General features: G+C 46.0%; 1 protein-coding gene across 2 annotated transcripts in view; it reads left to right on the forward strand.

The window, feature by feature from the left end:
• Positions 1–16821, forward strand: part of BMP7 (bone morphogenetic protein 7) — a 122508-nt gene that overhangs the window by 75324 nt on the left and 30363 nt on the right. The gene's annotated exons all lie outside the window — the stretch shown is intronic.

Genomic DNA, 16821 nt, shown 5'->3' on the forward strand with positions numbered 1-16821 from the left:
GAAGGTATGAATCATTGGAAAAGACAATAATGCTAAGAAAGGTGGAAGCCAGAAGAAAGAAAAGATACACATGCCAGATGGATAGACTCAACCAGGGAGATCACAGGCCAGAATCTACAAGACATAAGCAGAGCAGTGGAGGATAGGGGGGTTTGGAGATGCCTCATACACAAGGTGACCATGCATTGAGGTTGACTTGAGCACAACTAGCAACAACGACAAGAACCATTTTAAAGTAACTCTGTTAGGTCTCAAAGGCTTTGATAACAGCCATGTGTTTACTTAGTACCTAAATGAAACCAGCATTAGAATCCTAGAATCCTAGTTGGAAGAGACCACAAGGGCCATCCAGCGCAACCCATACTATGTAGGAACTCACAGTGAAAGCATCCTCGACAGGTGGCCATTCATCCTCTGCACTTCTGCCATTGGCACCAGGCAGGCCTCCAAGAGGAGGACCTTTGATAACTGGGGTGCCACAATAGCATATAACAATAGCAGCTTCATTTATATACTGCTTCATACCACACTAAGCAGTCTCTAAGTGGCTTACATTGTGTAAGCTAAGCTAATTGCCCCCAACAAGCTGGGTACTCATTTTAGTGACCTCAGAATGATGCAAGGCTGAGTTGACCCTGAGCCCCTGGCTGGGATTGAACTCACACCATTGTGGTTTGTGAGTGAGTGGCTGAAGTACTGGCATTTAACCAGTGAGAATGCCCTCTCCCCAGCATACCTGAATCCTGGGGCGGGCATATATAGGGAGAAGTGTTTCTTCAGCATCCCAATAACTGCTCATTTTAATAATTTAAGATATGCTTGAATTAAAAAGAATCTTGTCACATGCTTCAGCTAGTTTTAGGGACTAAATTCTAAGAGTAAACAACAGTTTGCACTCTGATGGGGGCTGCTGGAAAACTGGCCTCATACACTTGAGCTCTTTATATCATTTATCATCCCAGTAGATCACAACTCAGCACTCAAAAGATGCATGTTAAAATGTATGTTTGAATGCTAAAAAGGTGCCATAAGCAGATAGGGCAGGGTTAATGTTTAAAATGAGTGTGCCAAGTAATTAAAATATTTGCCTTGGATTGTTTTTCTTTGAACAACTAAGAACAGGCTATTTCTTCATTCATGTCAATAGAATATTTTTAGTAACTTTTCACTTATCTCAGTCAAGGTGGTTTGGAAATGTCATCTGAAAAAAAACTGCTTGCTTGTTTGTTTAAACTCTGTGTTTCCACTTCAAATAGTGCCAGATATAGCTAATAATACTAAAATACAAGATAAAACACAGAATCGTAATTACAACATCAAATATGTTGAAAAGATAGTAGAAATACTAAAACAGAAACAGCAACCCCCATTAAAACCTCCATCATTATACAAGATAAGTTACATACCAAAGATGTGCCTAAATAAAAATGCCTTTATGTGTCAGATAACAGAGGGGGGAACCACTATAGCTTCTCTTGGGAGGGAGTTCCAGACTTTGGGAGTAACCACAGAGATGGCTGTCTTTTGCATGCTCCTAAAATGTGCCTGTTCTTATTGTGGAACAGAGAAAAGAGCTGCTCCCAAAGGACTGAAAATTTGGGTAGGCTGATATGGGGGAAATACAGTCTTTCATTAAACTGGGTTGCCAATCATGTAAAGCAGTGCTTCTTGGGCTGATTTGCACTGTTTAACCCCCCAATTTTCCTCATGTGACAAAGTCCTAGGACTCTTTAGGTCCTCCAGTGCAAGTGTGGTCAACACCTGCCAGAAGCTGATCATAGAATTGTGCTGAAGCACTTACAAATGCCTTGAAAATTGTTCTCTCTAGGACTCTCGGTCCTCCAGTGTGACTTTTGGTGAACGTTGATCATAGAGGCAGCTGGAATATATAGAAATTCCTGGAGAGAACATATCAAAGCTGCAGATATGGGGGGCTGACTGCATATGTGGCAGTAATATAATCTGTAATAACAATGAAGTTTATATAACTACCTTTCTGAAACAATTTGTGGTTGTGATTTCAGCAACGTTGGTGTTCTAGACTGTTTTGTTATTAGTCTGGGACGCAAGGCAACTTGTAAAGGTAAAACACATCATACAAAGATTTAAAATATAAGTAAACATAATATATTTAAATAATAGAGTTAGGTGCAGCTAAAAGTATAGCCATTAAAAAGAAAGTGTCAAACAAACAGCATAGACCATTCTAGAAGGTTATCAGTCCTTAGAATCCTGCTGAAACAAAAAGGTGTTCAATTGCCTACAAGTGTGTGTATAAAGAAAGAAATTGTTAGCATAAGCTTTTGTAGATGTGAGTCTACTTTGTCAGATGTACAGTATGTTTTGATGCCTACAGATGGATAGAAATGAAGTGTCCTAGGGGCCATGGAAGAAAGGGCAAGAATAGAGGTGCCAAGGGGAGAGAAGAGAGGGAAGGAAGGAATTGGATGGGATCAATTTTCATGTTCCCATTGGCAGACCTCACAAAAAAAGTGGTTCTTTTGAAACGCAAGAAAATCCATTTAAAAAAAGCCGGTTTAAGGGGAATTTACACTGTGCCCCCACCTAATTCGAGTCAGAAAACCCCGTCGCAAGTGGGAACAACCCCCTGATTTGGGTCAGGAAAATCTGGCTCAAGTGAGAACATCCCTAATTTAAATGAAATCGGAGCCCAAGTTAAAATGCAGTGTGAATGGGGCCCTAGTCTCTCTAAATAGAAAAAGAGTCTCAGAGCCTGGGAGCAGCCAGGAAGGCCTTTTTATTTTAGCCAAATGTATCTATGAGGATGGTAGGACAAAGAAAAGGGCTTTCCCAGAAGATCTGAAAACTTGGGTAGCCTCATATGGGAGAATATAGTCCTTCAGATAACCTGGACCTGAGCCATATAGGACTTTATAGGTTTTAACCAGCACTTTTAATTGTTTTAGGAAAGAGACTGGTGACTAGTGGGGCTGATGCATCAAGGGACTTATGTGCTCCCTGTGGCCAATCCCAGTGAACAATCTGACTGCAGCTCTTTGAACCAACTGAGGTTTCTGCACACTCTTCAAAAGCAGCCCCATGTAGAGCTCATTATAGTAATCCAAATGGGATGTTACTAAGGCATGTGTCACCGTGACCATTATAACTGGCCCATGAATAAATTACTGTGGTTCTGCAACTAAGCTGTGGTTGGGACCGAGCTTGGAGAGTTAATGTTCAATCACAATTACTTGCTACTTGTAATTTTAGAAAGTGACTTGTTTGCTTTTCACATTATGTGGTAAAGGCTGCACTGCCAACACATTACAACATACCGCTACTCCACCTGAGTCCTAGTTAGGAGAAAAGTATGATATAAATCAAATGAAATCAGTCAATGAATTCCATTTTGGTTCCTTTCAGATTTTTGAAATGGAAAAATATCTTGGAAAACACAAAAATGGCTTTTAAAAGGCTTTCAGTAAGACCCCTAAGGTAAGCTCTGGGTCCCATAGTGGGAGAAAAGTAGGATATAAAATATATACATACATGCACAATAAACGTAACTTAAAACGCAATGGTGTTACTACTCATTGCATTATTTTTAAAAACATGGCTGGTGTCATGACCTTCTTGCCTCAAAAATGGAGAAATTACAGCAGAGATGAGCATCCTCTACACTTCACAGGGACCTTTTTGGCCTTTCACCACATGTCTACCATTTTGGGTGATCAAAGATGCTCCAGACATTTAGGAAAGGTCAGATGGGTCTAGGGCAGTGGTTCCCAAATGTTGGTCATCCAGATGTTTTGGACTTCAGCTCCCAGAATTTCTTCCTGGCTTCTGAGAGTTGAAGTTCAAAACTCCTCAAGAACCAAACTTTGGGAATCGTGATCTAGGGAGTCCAAAGGCCATATAGAATCCTCCCAAGGGCCATTTTCAGCCTACATGGCACATGATTACCACCTGTGAATTTTAGATAATGTTATTATTTGTAACCCATTGTTAGTGAGCTCTAGTATGACAAGGGTTGGGTTGCCAGAGTGAAAATTGGGGAAACTTCGTGTACATTTAATGGTTGCATGGAAGAGAGAGTTTCAGGAGGTGTGGCTTCTGTGACAGCCAACACTTGTTGAAATTTCCTCTTCTGTACAACCATCAAAAAGTACAAGAGCTTTTTAAGTACAAGGGCAAACCCATTCTCAACAAATTCTGCCAAGAAACCCCAACAATGGGGTTCGCCTTAGGTTTGCCATAAGTCACAAATGACTTGAAAGCACACAACCACAAGCAGGTAATATGAACAACCTCTAGCTCAAGCCTGGAGAACTGTTGCCAATCACAACAAAATGGCCATTGGGGACACTTCAGAATTTTTTTGGGCCAGTTTCTCCCTCGAGATCCTCTGTGAGCTACACCAGGTGGATTTAAAATAAATAAATAAATAAATAAATAAATAAATAAATACCAGACGTATCCTGGCAATCACTGTTGCTTTTCATTTTTTTTTAAAAAAATATTTTGTTGATAGAACAAAAGCAACATTCCTGGATCCTTCCAGAAATGGAAAATCATCTCCCCTACCCGCAATTTTCCATGCTGGGGGCAAGGACATTGGGTTATGGGGTGCCAGGACCCATGAAAATGGATTAGGGGTCACATGTGCCCCATGCTTTGCCTACTGTTGCGGTAAACAATGCTGGTCTGGAAAGATAACTAGTCTAACCTTATTATACAAGGAAATCTTCCTGTGTCTATTTACCTGTGGGGCATTCTTGTTTTTGCCAGATATAGTTGGGAGGAAACCAGTAAGGCCATTGCACTTTGAATAAATATGTGCTTGCATGGTGCACAGCCCATTTAATCTTCAAAGGGTTTAATAATGAATTCTCCCAGCCCAGCTTGTAAAGTGGTATTGCTGCTTTAGTAGATGAGAAAGCTGGCAGAAGTATGATAAGAAGCTTTCCCATGGGTAAGAATGAGTGTTAAATCCAGGGTTGGATCCTGCATTTTCATGTGAGCAATAAATGCTAAGCCACATTAAAGAACATGGAGCAGGAACACAGAGGGAACAGGGTGTTACAGGAACTATAGTGTCTTTCCTCTTAACACTATTTGCATGGATCAGGTTCATTCAATGAGTTGCGTCATTCTGTTAAATGGCAGGCTTGCTTGATGCTGTTTTGATGCCATATGTTAGGGTTGCATCCATATACTAAAGAACCTAATAAGAGCACTGCTGAATCAGACCCAAGGCCTGTTTCCCAGAAGAACCAATAAGATGCCTCCCAGGAATCCAGAAGTAGGACATGAGCACAATGGCACACTCTCATCTTTATGCTACTGAGACCTACGGTATATCCTCCTCAATTTGTCTAACAAATTTCCTTTTAAAGTCTGTACAGGCATGTTGATTGCTAGGACAGAAGGATGAATAGTTTTAAAGGAGCACAGTAGTGGCAGCTGGAGAATCCCATGTTAGTGGGGCAGTGAATCCATGCCAGATTTTAAGCTAAACTTTATTGTCCTCCAAGGTGCTGAACACTATTCCTAAACTCTATTCCAGCCAAAAGCTAGAGTGGAATCACTGACCCATTGATATGAGAGACACCATCCACCAACAGAATGCAATTGGCAAATTTTATTCAGTCGAAGTGAAGTGAAGCATAACACATCAGTAATAGTCTATTAATTAGATGTAGAGACTTTCGCAAGAAGTAATATCTAGTTATGCCTTCATTTAGTTACTAGGTAGAGACCCAACAACATGTCATGGCAACCATTCTGTTATTTTAAGAAAGCCCAAACTAGCCAAATCATGGGTAAAAATGCATGGGTAAATGCCTTGTGCATTTCCCAGCACTCTAAGGAGATTAGTAATGGAACTGAAGTGGAATTACAACCTATGATTTCTCTCCTTTCTCCATGATGTCTTCACTCATCCATTGCCATTGTTGTACCATTATTATTGTGCAATTTCGCATTGATAGGTATCTCAGACTCCTATGTAAAAGTTTATTCGGTCATTGACCAGCAAATATCTCAGACTCTTGTTAATATGAAATTGTGCAATAATGGTGTGACAACAGTTCAGCAACGGATCACCAATGGATGAGTGACAAAGTCGTGTAAAAAGATGAGGAACCATAGGTTGTAATTCCATCGCTAGCACCTTGTGCGGTAATCTCCTAAGTGGTTAGACTGTTGAGTGCAGGAGGCAGGACTTTTTCTGTAGCAGTATCTCACTTATGCAACTCTGTCCTATTGGAAATCAGGGTGATTTCATCTCTGTTGAGGTTGTGATGGGCAGCCATCACTGCATTGTTCCACTTGCCATTGGTCTTTAAAACTCATTTACATATTAGCTTTTGGGACTGTTTTCAATCTATTCTTAAGTGATTAAATCTGTTCTGAAAGGATTTTAATGGGTTTCAAAAATTGCTTTTAATCGCTTTATAAAGTATATTTTTATCTGTTTTTACGTACATTGCTTTGAGAGTACTGGTGAACAGATAAGCAGTACATGAATTCTTTTGATAACCAAAGTGGAAGACAAAATGCCTCTGTGTGTCTGATTGTTAAGAGCAGAAGGAATATATGAGCTAGTGACACTGGTGAGTAGGGTGTGACTCCCATCCTGTGACCATTCTCTCTCCCCAATCTAAACAGCCATAAAGGAATCCCATAGTACAGCTGGGACTAACTGGATTAATAACTGAAAGCATAAGCTTTCATGGACTCCAGTTTGCTTCATGAAATGCTTGATGTTCCATGCATCTGATGAAGTGGAGTCCACAAAAGGTTTTGTTAGAACATAGTTTCAAAAGATAGTAGTACATTCCTTTATGACATTTTGTGATAGAAAATACTAACTCTTTGAATATTTCCTCAGTGTTTCTTCTGATATCTCTTGTCTGGGTTCTAGTACTGAAAGAATATTGTAATCTGGAAAAACAGGGTTTGATGGACCATTGGCCGACCAAGCTGATGGACAAGAGAGGAAAATTGCTAATTTGCATTGTTCTTAATAGGCCCCATACTCATTTTCAATGTGACTGGGTTAGATCTGAATTTAGACATAGGAATCTGCTGGGTTAAAATTTAGTTTGCTCTTTAGTCCTTCAAACCTCTCAGACAAGTTGCTTTTTGGATTTCAACTCCCAGACACCCCCCCGCCCAGCAGTGTAGTCCAAAGGGTAATTTTTCCAAGTTCTAGCTACTACAAATGAGTAATAGTGCCTTTTTACACTATTTTTTTATTTGCATATGCTTTTTTAAAAAAACGGGGGCTTCTGAGGTCTGGTATTTTGTTAAATTTTATGTTTTAATCGTTAGTTGCCTTGGGAAAGGGTGTCCCTTCTTGTTGCTATGGAAAGGCTGGGTAGAACTATTTTAATAAATAAAATCTGGTTGGTTGTCTGCAAATCCAAAGGGATCAAAGGGGACAAGAACCACTAAATTAATCTCCATTGTAAAAAGAAAATGGAAAACAATTCTTACAAAAGGGAGAGGCTGATCTTTATTGTGTATAAAGATGCCACATGGAAGAATCCAGCTGCACAGAGTAATCCTCAGTGAAAACATTAACAGTTTCAAGGATTCTGAGATGTGTTGATATGAACTTATGATGTGGCATAATTAGCAGATACAGTCATGCAGAAATGAATCTATTTAGCTCAGGAATGGACAACTCAGAAGTATTGCATGCAGAAGATGGGAAGTAGTTATACAGCCAGTTTCAGATGAATCAAAGGTATTACTAGGATGTTTAATGGGACCTTTAAGTTTGCCACTGCTCATTCATGACTAGACCACTGGGGTTATATGCACTGTTACTCATGAGTCACATAGTTCATGTAAGACTTTTGTTTAAAGAAAGTAGCAATAGATTTTTCTTGGGTTGTGTTGTTGTTGTGTGCTTGGTGGGAGCCTTGATGGTGCAGTGGTTAAATGCTAGTACAGCAGCCATTCTCAGCCAAAAAGTTGTGAGTTCAAGGCAGGACTCCAGGGTTCACTCTGACTTGCATCCTTCTGTAAGTCTCTAAAATGAGTAGCCAGCCTTTTGGGGGCATTTAGCTTATGCATTATAAACCACTTAGGGAGTGCTTAAGTGTACTGATAAGTGGAATAGAAATGTACTTTCTATTGCTACTTACTATGGCCTCCATGTCATTTTTTACTTATGGCGACCCTATCATAGGGTTTTCTTGGCAAGTTTCTTGAGAGGGGGTTTGCCATTGCCATCCTCTGAGACTTGAGAGAGTCTGACTTGCTCAAGCATTCTAACGTAAGGAAATCAGTGTTAATTACCCAGTGGATTTTTATGCTTGAGCAGGGAATTGAACTCTGTTCTCTAGAGTTGTAGTCCAACACTCAAAACCACTGACTACACCATGCTGGGTAATTACTACTAATTTCCTTACGTTAGAATGCTGTCTAGCCTATCATGCAAGAGTGCCTTACTCATGGATCATCAAAGCTTTGTGTGGGAAAGAAAGTGGGCAGGATAAGGCTGTTGAAATCACAAGTGATTCTTAGTCTTGCGTGTCTGGAATGAGTAATGGACTAGACAAGACTAACATAGTGAAATGCATTCCAGCCAACATTAAAGGAGGTATGCTTTGACCTTGGAGGTTGTGGTTTCTACTACTCTAGATGGGACTGGATTCCCTCTGAAGGATTACTTCCACATCGGGAGAGCACTGTTAGGTGCAGCATTTCTTGCCAACAAGCATCTGTGGTACTTGTCATCAACTCTGGTTGGTGTACCAGCTCCCTCCCTCTATAGGAAAAGTTACCACAATTATCTGTGCTTTGGTAATGTCTAGGCTTGATAATAGCAATATGTTTTACATATCTGTAGGACAGGTTATGTAGGATAGACAAACTGTTAACTATGTTCCTCATAGCGAACATATCACACTGAGGCTTAAAAATCTCTGCTGTATCTCAGCATGTTTTGGGTGTAATTAATTTTGATTGATAAAGCTCCATGTGGTCAAAGGTTAGATTATCTTCAGAACTAACTTTTCCCATATGAGCTTGACAATTAGGTTAGGTTGTTGTTTGAGACTGTACTTTTAAGATACTACTGCCTTCAGAAAATAAGTGCATGAACCCAGAGACAGAGTCTTTTCATAGGTGGCTGGATTAAGACTTTGGAGACCAGGGTTCGATTCCCAGCTCAGCCATGGAAATCCAGTGAGTGACCTTGGGCAAGTCACACTCTCTCAGCCTCAGAGGATGGCAGTGGCAACACGTCTCTGAATAAACTTGCCAAGAAAACCTCATAATAGTTTCAACATAGGGTTGCCATAAGTCGAAAATGACTTGAAGGTACCCAACAACAACAAACCTTTCCTATTGAATGTTCCATATGGAGACATTGCTTCACCCTCTTTCCTTTTATTTCTTTAAACACTAACGTAAATCTGTTTTATTTCATAGACTTTTGTTGGAGGAATTGGGATCTCTCTCTCTCTCTCTCTTTCTCATTTTCATCTATTATTTAGTTAAATTGCTGTTATTTTTTTTTGTTTTGTTTTGGCTGATTAGTGTTTTATTTTTGCTAAATACTGATTTTAAAATTAAAATCTGATGATTGCTGTTTTAAAGTCTGTAGCGTTAAAAGGTAGGGAGAAAAGTTTTTAAATTAATTAAATACAGAATGGAGTTTACAGAGTGAGACTTTCCCATCTCCCCCTTCTTTAAATTCTGCTGTTGCAGTTAAGGTAATCCTTGAAAATACTGTGGAATAGGGAAAAAAGGACTTGCAGTTGGAAGGAAGAGTTGGTAAAAAAAATAACCCTGTTTATGTGAATGGGAACAACTGAGGATCTAATATGTAATCCTCACCACCAAAACAGAGGAATGAATGAATGTGGGCCTCCAGGGACTATATCTACAGTTCGGTAAAGTGACTAAGTATTTGGTCATCCATGATCTGCTTGATCATCATCCTATTGATACACAATGGATGAAAACCACAAATGAAGTCCTACAGCCTACGCAATGAATATAGCTGAGATCTGGATGGAGAGCTGATGTCAGATAGTATTTAAGATGGATCCAGAAGTCATCAGTTAACATTTCACAGAGACTGCTTAGCTGGCCTGAAGCTGCTGCCACACTGAATTAATGCAATTTGATACCTCTTCAATTGTCATGGCTGCATCCTGGGATTTATAGTTTGTTGTGGCACCAGAGCTCTCTGACAGAGAAGGCTAAATGTCTCACAAAGCTACAAAGCCCAAAATTCCATAGCATTGAGCCGCAACAGTTAAAGCACTGTCAAACTGCATTAATTCTTCAATGCAGATAAAGGCTTAGGCAAGTTTGTTGCTCTGTTTTAGACCCTTCCTCCCAACTGCAGTATGGAAATAATGATGGAGAGGTGTGACAATACCAGCATTACCAGATGTTTCAGACTTTCTTCTTCGTGTTCTCTGCGAATCATACAAATGGGTTTCACTGCGCCTGCGCAGTGCTGCTCGGAACCTACTGGAATCACTGGGCAAAGTTTACTTTGCAACATATAGAAACTTTTTGGCGGTAACTCCGCCCACCCGTTATAAGGCCCCTGCCTTCCCGCTCTTTTCCCCAGTTCCTTTTTTCCGCCGCACTAGCTGCTTCAGGGAACTTCGCTCGCTTTAGCTTGCAATCAGAATCACTTTCACTTGACCTTGGACTGTTTTTGACCACTCTACTTTCTCCCGCCCTGGTAACTTCGGACCTTTCGGCTTGTTTTGACTTCGCTTTGACTCTCCCTTGGATTTGACGACTCGGAAGGATGCCTGCACCCTTCAAGAAATGTGATGTCTGCGGGGGCAAGGTGCCCGTCCAGGACCCTCACTCCTCCTGTCTGTTTTGCCTGGGAAGGGACCATGATGCCAGAGCCTGTCATCTCTGTAAGTCTCTGTCCTCCCAAGCTAGGAAGAACCGGGAGTCCCGGCTGACTTCTGCTATCACCCTGGGAAAGGTCCGGGAGGGACGTCCCCGCTCCTCATCTGCCTCGTCGTCCCGGGCCAGCGTTTCAAGTGTGGTCTCTGTCCCGGCCGGGACACGGTCTCCGACCACCTCCGATGTGACCCGTGGTCCCTCAAGGCCCAGTGTCACCGACGAACCCTCCAAGCGCCCCCTGAAAACCTCGGAGACTGAGGGTTTCGAGCCCAGAGAGAGATCCGGGAGGAAGCCATCCCTGGAGGGCTCGCGCTCGAGAGAGCAGGTCGAGACGGAGGTCCGGATCGCTCCGCCACCCTCCTCCAAGGCGTCGTCGAAGGCAGCTCGGCCCGCATCCAAGTTGCCCGAGACGGGGTCATCTTCCTCCAAGGTGGCACCATCGGAGAGGACCAAGCCTGCCAAGGCTCATTCCAAGGGACCCGTTGTCCTACATGATTTGCCGGACAATCCCTTCTTCCCCTCCGAGGACCAGACGGGAACTCTGACGTCCTCTAGGAAGAGACACCATAAGGAGGAGACCGAAGCGGCTCCACCGAAAAAGACCAAGGACCACACCGGATCAAAGCGCCCGGCTAAATCAAAGGAACGTGCTTCACGTAAGCACCGCTCCCCCTCCAAGGACGGCTCAGAGATGGCCCGCCCGCGTCCAGAGACGTCGGCCTCAGTCCATGTGACCTCGGTACTGTCCACACCGCTGCCGCCAGCTCAAGACCTCGCCACCGAGCCTGCCTCCCTTCAGAGGGAACCATCTCCACTCCCCCTCCATTCTGATGTGGAGGATGCTGATCCTCGTTCTGACGTGGACGAGTCTCAAGGGCCAGTTCCTGACATGTTCTTTGATGCTGAGACTCAGAGGTACTACATGTCAGTCCCCAAAGAGACAGCCTTCAGAGAGTTCACCAGGCTTAACTTGTGCCCGACGATTTCCCAGGGAGATCTACCGCGACCCTCCCACGCTGTGGCTTCTTCCTCGGTACCTCGTCGCCCGCCTTCCGAGCCACCGGTGCCGCAGATCCCGACGCACACCCCATCCCGAGCCAAGGTGACAGACATCCCTCTGACGTCTGACTCCAATTCCAAGCAGGATCCTTTGCCTCCATCGCGGGAACCTTCGGACGGAGAGGAAGACCCATCCGACCCGCCCTCACCACAGGCGATGCATCAACTGGGCTCCTCGTCGCCAACCGATGATGTCCGCTCCTTCAGCGAGCACATCATTAAGATGTGCCGGACTCTCGACATCGAGCTTTCCCCACCGGAGGAAGAGGCCCGTGATCCTGTAGAGCGCCGGGTCCTCGGTCGTGTTCCCACGCCACCCTGCATTCCAATGCTGCCATCCTTGCAATCCATTGTCCAGAGGTCATGGGATGCTCCGACTTCGCTCGCCGCATCCTCCAGTAAGGTCGAGATGCTGTACCGGATCTCCCCGCCGGGCGGTCCGTGGTTGGCCGACCATCCTAAGCCAAACTCGGCAATTGTGGAGGGGGCACAGCAGACCTTCGTGCCGAAACAGGCGACATCCCCAGCAGACCGAGAGGCCAAGAAGATAGATGGCCTAGCAAAAAAGGCCTACTCTTCAGCTGCCCTCACTGTTAAGGCCATAAACTATAACGCCTGCATGGGGGCTTACATCCAGGCCTTGATGGAAGGGATTTCGCCCATCATCCCCGATGTTCCGGATGAGGTCCAATGCCGCCTGGTGGAGATCCGCGATGAGGCCCACTCCATCGGGAGCTGGATCATCACTGCCTCCAGGAACGTTGCCGACTGCGCGGGTAGAGGTATGGCAGCATCGCTGGCTTTGCGCCGACACGCCTGGCTGAGGGGGTCCGACCTCAATGCCAACGTTAAATCGGCAATCAAGGACATGCCTCTGGACGGTACCGGCCTTTTCCACGCCGACACTGACGAGCGTCTGAACCGCAAGTTCAGAATGAAGGCGGCAGCTAAGAAACACGGGATGTCATCGACCCCCATCTCGCCCTTCAGAAGGAGGCAACGTCCTTGGCCACCGCAAGGTCAGTCCCAGGGCTCCTTTTCTCAGGACCGACAGCCTCAGCAGCAGGGCTCGCAGAGGCGCCGTTACCCCTCACAGTCTTCCTCCTCCTCTGGCCGCCGGAATTTCCCGCCTCGGTACCGCAAGTCCCGCCGGCAGGAGACTGACCAGGGGAAGAAGAGAGCCTGAAGGGACGTGGCGCACTTCGTTTCCCCCTCGCCCTTATTCTTTTTGGACATCCTGAAGCCCTTCATTAACACCTGGGCTTCCATAACATCGGACTCGTGAGTTCTTAACATCGTCCGCAGGGGATATGCCCTCGAGTTCCAAGAGCTCCCTCCAACCGGAGCGTTTATGTCCACCCTCCCCTCGGACACCCTTCTCGACGAAGTGCGCACTCTACTGGATAAAGGGGCAATCTCCCCTTTACTCCCCGAACAATGCCCTAGGGCTTTTTTCTCCAGGTACTTTATGGTACCGAAGGCAGATGGGGGCATCAGGCCCATCCTGGACTTGAGACAGTTGAATCTTTTCCTTGAATACCGTCGTTTTCGAATGGTAACCCTGGCATCCATTCTACCTCTCCTCCATCAGGGCCTGTGGTTTGCAACCGTCGACCTGAAGGATGCTTACTTCCACATCGGGATCCGGGAGTCTCACCGAAGATTCCTCGCCTTCGCTGTAGGCTCCGCCTCGTACCATTACAATGTCCTTCCTTTCGGCCTTGCCACGGCACCGAGAGTCTTCACCAAGTGCATGGCACCGGTGGTGGCCTACCTCCATCAAAGAGGGTTCATGGTCTTCCCTTACCTGAACAACTGGCTGTTCTCTGCCGAATCCCAGAGAGAACTGCAGGAGGCACTCTCATTCGCCTTACACCTTTTAGACTCCCTCGGTTTGGTCATCAACCAAGAAAAGTCCCATCTCACACCTTCCAAACAGGTCAAGTTCATCGGGGCCATCCTCGACTCTGAAACATGCTCCGCATTTCTTCCTCCAGACCGTTTCCAGACACTGACGACGTCGATTGGGTTTTGCATCTCTCACAGAAGGGTGAGAGCCAGAGATGTCCAAGTCGCCTTGGGCCACATGGCATCGACAATGTTTGTCACACCGTGGTCAAGACTCCGGCTTCGGCCTCTTCAGTCCTGGTTCCTCTCGGCCTTCTCCCCGATGAGAGACCCTCTGACCAAGTGGCTCACGGTACCGAGACCTGTAGCCACCTCCCTCAAGTGGTGGTTGGAGTCCCACAACGTTTGCATCGGAATGCCATTTCATCAACCTCAGCCCCAGCTGACCCTGACAACAGATGCATCCCTGGAGGGATGGGGCGCCCACCTGCTCGACCTCGTTGTCAAAGACAAATGGTCTGCCCAGGACAAGTTGCTCCACATCAACGCTCTCGAGATGCTGGCAGTGGAGAAGGCGCTGAGGTCATTCGAATCAGTGGTCGCAGGCAAGGTGGTCCTCCTCAGGACGGACAACACCACCGTGATGTACTACATCAACAAACAAGGGGGCACCAAGTCAAAGACCCTGCTTGACCTCACTCTCCGCATCTGGGATTGGTGCATCCAAAGACGTGTCCTCCTCCAGGCGATTCATCTCCCCGGGGAGGACAACGAGCTGGCGGATCGCCTCAGCAGATCCCCCTCGGTGTGCCACGAGTGGGGCTCCATCCCGAGACGGTCAGCGACCTCTTCGACCGGTGGGGAAATCCCCGGATCGACCTCTTCGCGACCAGGTGGAACAGCCACTGTCCCCAGTTCTGCTCCAGGAAGCGAATGGACGGATCCCTCGGAGACGCGTTCGCCTTCCTCTGGACGGGGGAGCTTCTCTACGCTTTCCCTCCATTCCCTCTCATCATCAGGGTGGTGTCCAAGATGACCACGGACCACTCGCATGCGATCCTGATCACCCAGTGGTGGCCGAGACAGCCGTGGTTCGCATCCCTTCTCCACCTCTCCAGGAGATGCTTCCTCCGTCTCGACCCTCGTCCGGACCTGCTGTCGATTCAGGACGGACGGATCCTCCACCCGGACATCGAGAGCCTGCTGCTGGTAGCCTGGAGGATTCAGCCCTGACTGCCCTGCCAGAGGCGGTGAGGACGGTGATCCTGGCTGCGAGGAAACCTTCCACCCAGCGGTCCTATGCCCTGAAATGGAAGAGGTTTATCTCTTTCCTAGATCAAAAGGGCTTGTCTCCTACTCAGGTGTCCAGTGGTGCTGGAGTTTTTGATGGCACTTTTGGATGAGGGGCTGTGCCTCGCATCCATCAAGTGCTATTTGTCTGCCATTTGTGCCAAGTACCAGTTCGGGGGGAGGGCTTCCTTTTTCAAGGACCCCTTGGTGAAGGGGTTCCTTAAGGGATGTGCCAATTTGCATCCTCCTGTGTCGGTACCAGCACCGGCTTGGAGCCTGGAGGCAGTACTGTCTGCCCTCCAATCCAAGCCCTTTGAACCAATGGCCACAGCGGACTTGAGACTATTGACTTGGAAAACCGCTTTTCTGGTGGCCATCACCTCTGCCCGCCGTGCGGGCGAACTTTGCGCCTTGCGAAGGGACCAGCCCTTCCTGAGGTTCCATAAGGACAAAGTGGTTCTCAGGACAGACATTACTTTCTTGCCTAAGGTTGTGTCTGCTTTCCACATGTGCCAGGACATTGTGTTACCGACCCTCGCTTCCAACCCGACTTCGGAGGCGGAGCGGAGCCTGCACTCTCTTGATGTCAGAAGAGCACTGGCGTTTTACTTGGACAGAACTGCTGCCTCCAGTCTGTCCAAGAGACTTTTCCAATGCTACTCGGAACCGAAAAAGGGGTTGCCCGTGTCTGCGCAGAGGTTTTCCAAATGGGTGGCTGGTACCATCCACCTCTGCTATGAACTGCTGGGCAAACCTCTCCCTGGCAGGGTTCGGTCTCATTCTACAAGGGCAATGTCAGCATCCTCGGCATTCCTGTTGGGAATCCCCTTGGAGGATGTCTGCAAGGCTGCTGTCTGGTCCCAACCTCTGACTTTTATTAAACATTATAGGTTGGACACCAGGGCCATCCGAGACGCAGCTTTTGGGAGGGCTGTGTTGCTTTCAGGGTTGCATTGATTGCACTGCTGATGGTTTGTGTTTGGCACTTATGTACATATGCCACTGTTTACATTCTGTTGAATGTTGGTTTGCACATTTCCTGTGGGACTGGTCTTGCATGACCTCTGGTTCCCTTCTCAGGTTTAGCAATGTTGTTGCTATGTTTGGTTTGTGCAAAAACAAGAGACTGACTCCTTTTTGGTTCAAGGTGTTTATTATTGTAATAAATATACCTTTGCTTTACCATAGCCTTGGTTTCAGGACACTCCCTCCGCCGCATACCTGAGCTTGTCAGTCTAAACCCATTTGTATGATTCGCAGAGACCGCGAAGAAGAAGGACAGGTTGCTTACCTGTAACAGTATTTCTTCGAGTGGTCATCTGCGAATACATACAAATCCCACCCGTCCGTCCCCTCAGTGTCCTGCTCACATTGGCTCTTTCCATCGCCTGCTTGGCGGAAAAATTGCGGAACTGGGGAAAAGAGCGGGAAGGCAGGGGCCTTATAACAGGTGGGCGGAGTTACCGCCAAAAAGTTTCTATATGTTGCAAAGTAAACTTTGCCCAGTGATTCCAGTAGGTTCCGAGCAGCACTGCGCAGGCGCAGTGAAACCCATTTGTATGTATTCGCAGATGACCACTCGAAGAAATACTGTTACAGGTAAGCAACCTGTCCTCATCTCTTATCGTTCTTTACTATTGCTATGCCAGTTGGGGCTGCTGGGAGCAAAAATCTAATTTTTTGAAGGGCCAAAGATTTTCAGCACCTGCTTTTACAGAAATGGTCCAGAGCAGACAGCGGTCATGTTAGGGAAATAGAATGCTT

The sequence above is a fragment of the Sceloporus undulatus genome, chromosome 4 (assembly GCF_019175285.1).
Source record: "Sceloporus undulatus isolate JIND9_A2432 ecotype Alabama chromosome 4, SceUnd_v1.1, whole genome shotgun sequence".
NCBI classification, from domain to species: domain Eukaryota; kingdom Metazoa; phylum Chordata; class Lepidosauria; order Squamata; family Phrynosomatidae; genus Sceloporus; species Sceloporus undulatus.